The sequence below is a fragment of the Temnothorax nylanderi genome, unplaced genomic scaffold, assembly GCF_030848795.1.
Source record: "Temnothorax nylanderi isolate EJ_2023f unplaced genomic scaffold, tnyl_v1.0 TNYL_tig0438_pilon, whole genome shotgun sequence".
Classification (NCBI taxonomy): Eukaryota; Metazoa; Arthropoda; class Insecta; order Hymenoptera; family Formicidae; genus Temnothorax; species Temnothorax nylanderi.
Window position 1 is genome coordinate 87,259 of NW_027249500.1, and position 9,692 is coordinate 96,950.

Here is a 9,692-nt window from a genome sequence, read left to right on the forward strand (position 1 = left end):
AATCAATAAATGTCTTTCTTTATTTTTTTGTTAATTTCTATTAATTTCTAAACCTTAGAACACTCTTTATTTGTTTATTTATTATTCTTTAAAAACTTACCTTTTTTGGTTTCACTCTACCTTACTCAATCCCTCGTTTAAAATCTTCTCCAGAACCTCTTTCTTTATTTATCTACTTCTATTTATCTCTTACTCTCATACTCTCCTACTCCATCCTTCGTTCCAAATCCTTAGTTTTCCAAAATTTCTCTTTCTTTATTTACCTCTGTTTTATCTCAATACTACTAGGAATACCTTCCTCACTATTTTTCTGTTTTTTAAATTAAAAAATAAATATTTATTGTAACTTTAATTATTAACCATAATACATTTCCATTTTTATTTTAGCTTTAACTTACTTCATCTTCCCCTTCCTCTTCACGTTTTATCTCCCTGTCACAACCGTATCGATTCACATCCGTTGTATTCACATCCGTTGTTAACTCTCAATTTCTCTCCCTCGCAACCGCTTAGTTCACACCTGTTGTTAACTCTCAATTTCTCTCAAATAACTCTCCTTTTCTCAAATATTATTTCCTTATGCGATTTACATTCAAATCTGCTTGACTTCTTTCGCTTTTTTGCATTTGTAATGAATTTCAAAGATCGATAATCGTCCAGACAAAAGACGAATCATTTTCTCGAATACACATCGATTTTTTATTTTAACATTACGTAAATTTTAGTTTTTTTTATTTCTTTTAAACAATTTCAAGGAGAACACATTTTATTCCTAAAATAAATTCACTACATTTAAAATTAATTTCTTTTAATTTTCTTGAGTAACATATACAAAAACATTTAATAACAATTCTTTTTTTTAATTAAACAAAATCATATACATTTAACATTAATTTCTTTTAATTTTTTTCAAATTAACTATATCATTCGAATCTTCATCTTCTCCCAAACAATCTCTTCGCTTACACTTGCTTTTACGCTTGCTTAAGCTATCATCTTTCTCCCTTCTCTCTTCTTTTTCATCTTCCTCCTTTTTCTCTTCATTACTTGCCATTTCCTTTTCATCATCATTCTGCCTTTTCTCTTCTTCATTTCCCATCTCCTTTTCATAGTCTTGCTTGCTTTTACGTTTGCTTAAACTATCACCTTTCTCCCTTCTTTCTTCTTTTTCATCTTCCTCCTTTTTCTCTTCATTACTTGCCATTTCCTTTTCATCATCTTTCTCCCTTTTCTCTTCTTCATTTCCCATCTCCTTTTCATAGTCTTCAGCTGCCATAATTAATATTTCGTCCATTCCGTCATTTAAAACTATAATATTTAAATTTACATAATTTACAAATTAATATAATATTTAAATTTACATTTAAATAAATGTAAATATAATATTTAATTTATATTTAACCCTTCGCCCGTATACCTGAGTCGTTTTCGTCCGGGCGAAAATCAAATGTAGTTGTAACTTTTGAAAACGGGTAGAGAGGGCGCTTCTGCGCATCCGTAAAAAAAGTTATACTCCCCGAGAACCCGCCTACCGAGTTTCAAGGCGCCAGTCCCCCTCCGGCCGTCACAGGAGACATGTCAATTCTTGAAAGGACGAAAACGACCCAAGTTGGCGGCAAACGTTGCCCAAAAACGTAAGTAATTTTTTTGTGTTTTTTCGTTTTAAAGTGTTCATTGTGTCCGTAGAAGTCTCATAAAAACATCTGACCGCAAAAAAAAAATTACAAAAATGTTTTTGTTCAGTTTTTCGACAAAAATGGCGCAGCGGTCGGTCGAGGAAATGTTTATTGCCTATTGCCCGAGTGATAAAGATCGCAAAACTAACTATTGCTGCGTGAAATGCAAGAAACCAACTTGCGATGATCATCGCGTTACGTGTTGCGTGCCGTGCTTTGTGTAGCGTGTTTTTTACGACTTACATTAATGTATTTTTCTAGATAAACAATAAAGTAATGTTGGGATACTTAACTATTGAGTTATTACTTATTTTATTACTAATTTTTTTCTTATTAAATATTTATTACTATTTTTACTACGAAATTTGGGGCTAATTTATTGGCAATTTTAAGGTCGCAAACTTAAGCATTTAATTTCAAAATAATTGCATGCAATATTTTTTTTATGAAAGGTACGTTTTTTCCCTTTAATTTCCGTTTTGATTCATTTCGATATCTTTATTTGTCTTAAAGTTATGATTTTTTGAGTAAACAAATGATTTTACCCCTAGTTACTCCATTTTTTAAATATAAATTATGTGAAAAAATTAAATTGTTTATAATTTTATGATTGATACTTCAAATTGAAGGTTTGAATTACCTCCATGAATTTTTTCAGATTTTTTGTAACACTTTAACACTTAAAAAAAAACGTCAGGACGAAAACGACCCAGGTTGGCGGCGTAAAGGTGCCAAAAAAACGTATGCGGGCGAAGGGTTAAATTTACATCTTTTTTAAACTATAATATTTAAATTTACATAATTTACAAATTAATATAATATTTAAATTTACATTTAAATAAATGTAAATATAATATTTAATTTATATTTAAATTTACATTTTTTTTAAACTTACTTTCTTTAAATTCTTCATTTTCTTGATGAAATTCTTTGTCTATCTTCTATTTATTTTCTTTACTATTTTAATAATTACTCAATATCTGTACTGTTAGTTTTCGTTATTGACGTTTAATATGTGAATTTAGCGACTTTCAATATTGATTAATATTTAATATGTGAATTTAGCGACTTTCGATATTGATCAATTGATGTGAATTTAACAACTTATTTAGTCTCTACTCAAAAAGAATAAATACCGGGTCAAAAAATAACATCACAGGTTCGCTCTTAAGTTACCGCCTTTGTGTATTATTTGCGCATGCGCAACCCCAAATGCATAAGGATGATCATACGTAGCTTATGACACTCTCGAGATGCTCTAAAAACATCCTTTAAAAAATTAATTAAATCGGTTTATTGTTGTTTGATATCATCCGCGCATGCGCAGTCCCCATATGCGCAAGGATGATTACACATAGCTTATAACACTCCCGAGACGCTAAAGAAACAACTGTTAAAATTTCACTTAAATCGGTCAAATGGTTTTCGAGATCATAGCGAACAAAAAAAAGGCTACAAACTCTGTCTCTTTATTATAATAGTAAAGATTTGATAGTAAATGGCACTGATAAAAACATCAATTTTGTGGTTCGTCAACCCCGCTCGATTTTGCAAAAAAATAAAAACCATAAAAAATTGGCCCCTTTCGACCTCTTACTCGAAACGCTGCGAAAACCGTTCGAGATACAGCAAAATTGCACATAAACAATTTTGTAGAGAATTAAATTTCCTATAAAAAAAAAGTTACGGAAGGCATTTCTCTAAAATTAATAGTTTAGGCGTGAGTGGCGCCCGAAGTCGCGTGATCGGAAAGTGACTCTCGGCGAATTCGCAAGTTGCTCCGGTTAGTTGTAAAATTCAATATCGGTACTTGCATTGAATGAAAAATCCCCCAAAATTCAAGGTTTAATTAGATATAATAGGAAAGCTATTTCTGGGGTCACATTTTTTTACCGATAAATTCGAATTATGACAGCTATGTGACAAAAAAATTTTTTGTTTGTTTGATATCGTAACTTTGATCAGTCATATCTCGGAAAGTATTAATCGGATGATAAAAAAAATTTTTTTTATTTTATAGGTAATTTTATTCTCTAAATATTCAATCTCTTCATATTCCGCCGTAAGTGCAACCGTTGGCCTGCCAACTTTGAATCAAGACAAAATTGTACCTTTAACAGAGATTTACGGGGTGAATAATTTGTTATTATTATTAACATTAGATATGCCTTGAAACGACTATGCAAGTGGAAGGTCTCACGAATATTTTTAATTTTGACGTAGAATTACGTATTTGTCGACAGTAAGTAAAGGGTAACATTGAGAGCACAGATGCAACGAAAATATGTCACACTTTGAACGTTTATATCTTCGAAACTAATAATCGTAGAGTAATGATTAATACGTCATTAGATAGCTTATATAGTCCCATTTCCTCTCGAAAGTCTCAAAAGTCTCAAAAAGCTTCCTCAATGAAGAAGCTAAACAATTATAAGCAAATAATTATGCTCAAGTCTCAACCACTTTCAATAATTCTTCTTTTTTAGCAATTTATTATTAATTATTGGCAACTTTTCTAATTCCATTATATTCTTCAGTCTTTTCTATCCCTATTTCATATATAATACTTTAAGATTTGGTTGATTAAACCCAGCTTTATTAGGCTTCTATGTATGTACGTATTCCTAGCAAATTCTAACGTATGTAACTCAAGAACTATTTTAGGATTTTTTTTGTTTTATATTTTTAATTTATTAATTGTTAAAACAATTTTACCCATATTTTAATGGTTCTTAAAAATGCTCTATATTTTTGCAAATTTAAACTTCTTCAGCAAAATAATTTAAAAAATTTCTAACCGTCTAAATTTACATTTTTTTAGTTAATAAATGTTCAAATAATTATACAAAAATAAATGGTCATACTTTTTTATGGTTTTTTAAGCGCTACATTGTAGTATTACTTTCAGAATTTTATTTTTATTTTCTCCTTGTTTTGTTAATTTATGTATTGTTATAAACAATTTCCGATAAACTTCAATATTTTATACCAATTAGTTCATTGTTTCCACATACGAAGAGGTTTGAATTTGAAAAAATATAGAGCATTTTTAACAACCATCAAAATATGGGTAAAAATGTTTTAACAATTAATAAATTAAAAATATAAAACAAAAAAGATCATAAAAAATTAAAAATATTCGTGAGACCTTCCACTTGCATAGTCGTTTCAAGGCATATCTAATGTTAATAGATAGATAGATAGATAGAATGTATACTTTATTTACCCCAAGGGGTCTCAAAGGGCGTTTTAAAGGGACGTACCCAACCCTGTACAACTTCATTTTATACATTTTATACATTTAATCCATTTAATGAAATCTTACAGCAAAAGGAAATTTATATTGTTTGTTGCAAATATCTCTCTAATACTATTGCCACACTATGCGGCTCGCGGGTGGCTTAGGTAGAAAATATCGCGCACTGTGCGGGCCCAGCTATTTCCTCTTTCTTCTCCTCGTCCTCCGCTCGGGGCTCTTTTGTCCTTCCTTTTCATTTTTTCTTTTTCTCGCCCCCGTCGTTCCTCTTATTTTCTTCTTCCTGTTGCAGCTCTTCCCCCTCCTTCCGCCTCTCCACCTCTTCCGGCTTGCCACCGTCCTTTCTCCTTACTCTGCCTTCGCTTTTCCTCCCTTTCTGTCTTCATCGTCCTCGTCTGAATCCATCAGAAGGCTCTCCTCCATCTTACTTGCTATCTCTTCGTCCGCTGTCCTATATAACCTTCCGCCTTCCGCCTTCCTCCTTTCCTTATTCCTTTCTTTCTCCTCTCTTTCTCTTACTCTCCTCTCTACTGACTTGTCCTCGTCCATTTTAATCCTTAATTTGTTCCCTTCCCTTCTTCTCGCCTCTAGCACCCTCCATTTATCCTCCTCGCTTCCCATCCTCACTAGGACCGTCACCCACTCTCCTCTTTGTCCTATCACGCTCACTTCCCTCACCTCTACCTTTATTTTCAGGCCTTCTGCGAACAGCTTTCTCACTTTCTCCCAGCTCGTTCCCTTTCTGATCCACCTTTCTTTCTCTATTCTTATTATCACATTCTTCTTCCTTCTTTCTTCATCATTCCTCTCACCCATCATCTGCCCACCATTTCTCTCCCTCCTGCCTGCCTCTACTCTCCTCGCTATCATCTCTCTTCCTTTTCCCTGCGCCTTGCTCCAGTCTGTGTACCTTTCTCTTCAAGCTCTCTATCTCCTCTCTCTGCTTCTTTATCTCCTCGTCTCGTCTTTTTGTATCTTCCTTCGACTCTCTCACTAACTCCTTTATCTGTTCCTTTATCAACTTCTCCAGCGTCTCCTTCTCTACTTTCCCTCTGAACTCCATTTTCTCCTCTTGCCACTTTCTCTCCTTCTCCCTTGCCTTTATCTGTAACAAAAGATCATATTTACCATCTATCAAACAGTCTCCTTTTCCTCTCTCCTCCCTCCATTCTGCCTCATCTCCTCTATCGCTTTCATCCATTCTTCTCCCTCTCCTTCTTCCCCCAGTAGCCTCCCTACCACATCTTGCCAGACCTCTCCCTCCCAATTCTCCCATCTTGAGCATTCCTCCCAATATGTTCCCATGTTTCCTCCTCCCTCCCACACATCCTACACATTTTGTCCTCCTATTTTCCCCAGTATAGTCCTTCCCTGACTTCGTTACCGAATCTAAATCTTGCAACCCTACTCCACCTTGCTTCCTCCCATCCCTTCTTTAGATATTCCGGGATCCCGTCCTTCCTTATATTCTTATACCACTTATTGTATTTCGATTCCATGATCTTTTCCATCCTTTCTTGTTTCTGCCTCCTTTTCTCTTTATTCTCCAATGCCTCCTCTTCTAACTCTTCTTCTCCTTCCACTTCTACCCCGATCTCCTCCCAATAGTCCTTTCTCTCTTGTTCCCATCTTCCTATTATTCTTCCCCTCTTCCATCTCTCCTTCATTTCTTTCAAACACTTCCTCGCTATTTCTCCTCCTCTGCCTTCTTCCAGTTTTCTTTCAAACTTCCATGCTCTCTTACTTGCTCTAGCTCTCATCTTCTCCCTTTCTAGTTCAACCCTAACCATATATCCTGGCGTCCTCCAATTTGAACCTAGTATCCATTTGAGGTATCTTTCGTGAATACCTTCTACCTCCCTCCTTTCCTTCCATCCCCATATCTCTGCCCCGGATCCCATCACCGTCCATATCAGGGTATCATATAACCAGATCCTTCTTTTTCAGTCCTTTTTCCACATCCTTTTCCCTATCCCCCACACTTCCCTCATTACTTTTGCTGCTTTCCTTCTTCTCTCTCTAATGTGCGCCTCCTGTCCTCCGTTCTCCTTAAACGTATACCCCAGGTATTTGAACTCTTTGACCTCCTCTAATTTCTTTCCCTTCCATCTCCAGTCATACTTCTTCTTCCTTCCTCCTCCCTTTCTAAACCTCATTATCTTTGTCTTCTCTATACTCAGTGTTAAGCCTTTCCTATCTAAATATCCCTCTAGCCTGCTTATCATTGATCTCATGTCCTGTTCCTCCTCCGCCAATAATGCTATATCATCCGCATACATTAGTGTGTAAATCTTCCCTCCTTTTAGTCTCACGCCTCCCCATTTGCCCTTTTTCATGTAATCCTCTATGTCTGCAATTAATATATTAAATAGTATCGGACTTAGCGGGCATCCTTGTCTCAAGCCCTTCGCCGTCCAGAATGTTCCTCCGCTCTCTCCTCCCCTTCCCACTCTGCTTTTTGTTTCTCTCAGAACCTCCTCTACCCTGTCTATCAGTCCTTGTCTCACTCCTCTCTCTCTCATCGCCTTGATTAATACTTCCTTATCCACTGACAAGGGAACCTCGCGAACTGGAAAATTCTGATTTAAATGAAACTTTCCACACATGTAGGGAGAGTAAAAAGATGAACTTTAGATATTTTTTGTAGCTGCCCAAAAACGGTTTTAAGGGGTAAAACACTGCTCATATGTAGAGCGGTTTTTTGCTTTTCTCGATATATCTCGAAAAATATTTGAGATATCAAAAAATGTTTCTTATAAAAGTTTTACAGTAAAATCTTCTCTATTTGACAACATTAATAATATTTTTTGAAAATAATTTTTTAAACACAATTTTGATTAAAAATTAAAAATTTTTTTTTTTTTGAAATTTTATTAATGTGGTTGAATAAAGATGTTTTTACTATAAAACTTTTATTTGAAACATTTTTTGATATTTCAAATATTTTTCGAGATATATCGAGAAAAGCAAAAAACCGCTCTACATATGAGCAGTGGTTTCACCCCTTAAAACTGTTTTTGGGCAGCTACAAAAAATATCTAAATTCATCTTTTTACTCCCCCTACATGTGTGGAAAGTTTCATTAAAATCAGAATTTTCCAGTTCGCGAGGTTTCCTTGTGAGTCAAATGCCGCCTTCAAATCCACAAATTGTACTGTCATCTTTCCTTTCTCTTTTCCTAGTTGTCTATTTACCAAGTAGTTCAGTGCGAATATTTGATCCATCGTCCCCATTCCTTTTCTAAATCCAGCTTGATTATCGGGAATTAAGTTCTTCGATTCTACCTCCTTCCTTATCCTTTCAGCTAGTACCGCCGTGTAGATTGTGTACATCGAAGACATAATAGTTATTCCTCTATAGTCCTTCACCTCTCGTCCTTCTCCTTTCTTTACTATTGGAATTATCTCACCTTCCTTCCATTGTTCCGGCCAGCCTTCTCCCCTCCAGACCCGTTTGCATATTTTCCATATCCATTTCACCATTTCTTCTCCTCCGAATTTTCATGCCTCGTTCGGTATCCCGTCCTTGCCTATTGCTTTCCCTGTTTTCAGTTTCTCTATTACTTTTCTTACCTCTTCTAGTTCTATCTCTTCCTCCTCCTGCCTGCCCCCACCTCCTTCTCCCTTCACCACCCTGTTCGCCACTCCCCCCATTAGTTCCATGAAATATTCCTTCCAATCTTCCAGCTTTATCTCTTCGTTTATTCTCTTTCTTCTCTTCCTTATTCTACCTATCAATTCCCATACCTTTCCTTCCGTTCTCGCTTCTCCTATCTACCTAATCATCCTTTCTTTCTTTCGCACGTTTCCCTATACTCCTTCCTTCCTTCTCTATATCTTTCCACCTCTCCTTTTCCTTTTCTCCATTTCCTTAGTTTTCTCCTCACTTCTCTCTTTCTCTCCCTGCATTCCTCGTCCCACAACCCTCTTCCGTTCTTGTTAGCCCTTCTCCCGTTCTCTTTTTCATTCTCCTCTATTACTCTTCTTATCTTCGACATTCCTTCCTTTATCTCCTCTTGCAGATCTCTTTTTCCTCCTATCGTACACAGCCTCTCCCTAAATTGCGTTCTTCGCTCTTCGCTCCATATCCCTCTTCTTCTTATTCCTTCTGCTTCTCTCCTTCCCACTTCTTTGTTTTCCCTTTGGGCTGCCTCTTATCCAAAGTATTAATGGGTGGTGGTCTGAGTCTACCCTTTCTCCTACTTCCAGTCTTTCCACTCTCTCTCTCTAACCTCCTCTTCTCCTATAACATAGTCTATAACTGTCTCACCTTTCCCTCCTGTGTACGTAAATTCTGCCTCCTCGTCGCCCTTCATACCTCCGTTTAATATCATCCATCCTCTTTCATCGATAAATTTCAGTAGCTTCCTGCCCTCCTTATTTACCTTCTTGTCTTTAGATCTTCTCCTTCTTTCTTCCCCTCTTCCCTCGACTTCTTCTTCCCATCCTCCTTCCTCTCCCGTTCTCGCGTTAAACTCGCGTTAAAGTCGCCTCCTATTATGGTCCTTACTCCTTTTTCCCCCTCCTCCGTCCACTCCTTCAAACCTTCTAACTTCCTGTCTATATCATTGTTTACATATATTCCTATTATTCTCCAAATTTCCTCTCCTATTCTTATCTTACCTTCGATTTTTCCTTCTTCCTCTTCCACCCCTCTTACCTCCTTTACCTCTTCTAAGCTTTTCCTTATTCCTAATAACATGCCTCCGCACGCTCTACCTTTCCTGTTCTTCCTGGTCGCTATCTGTACTCTCCATTTAT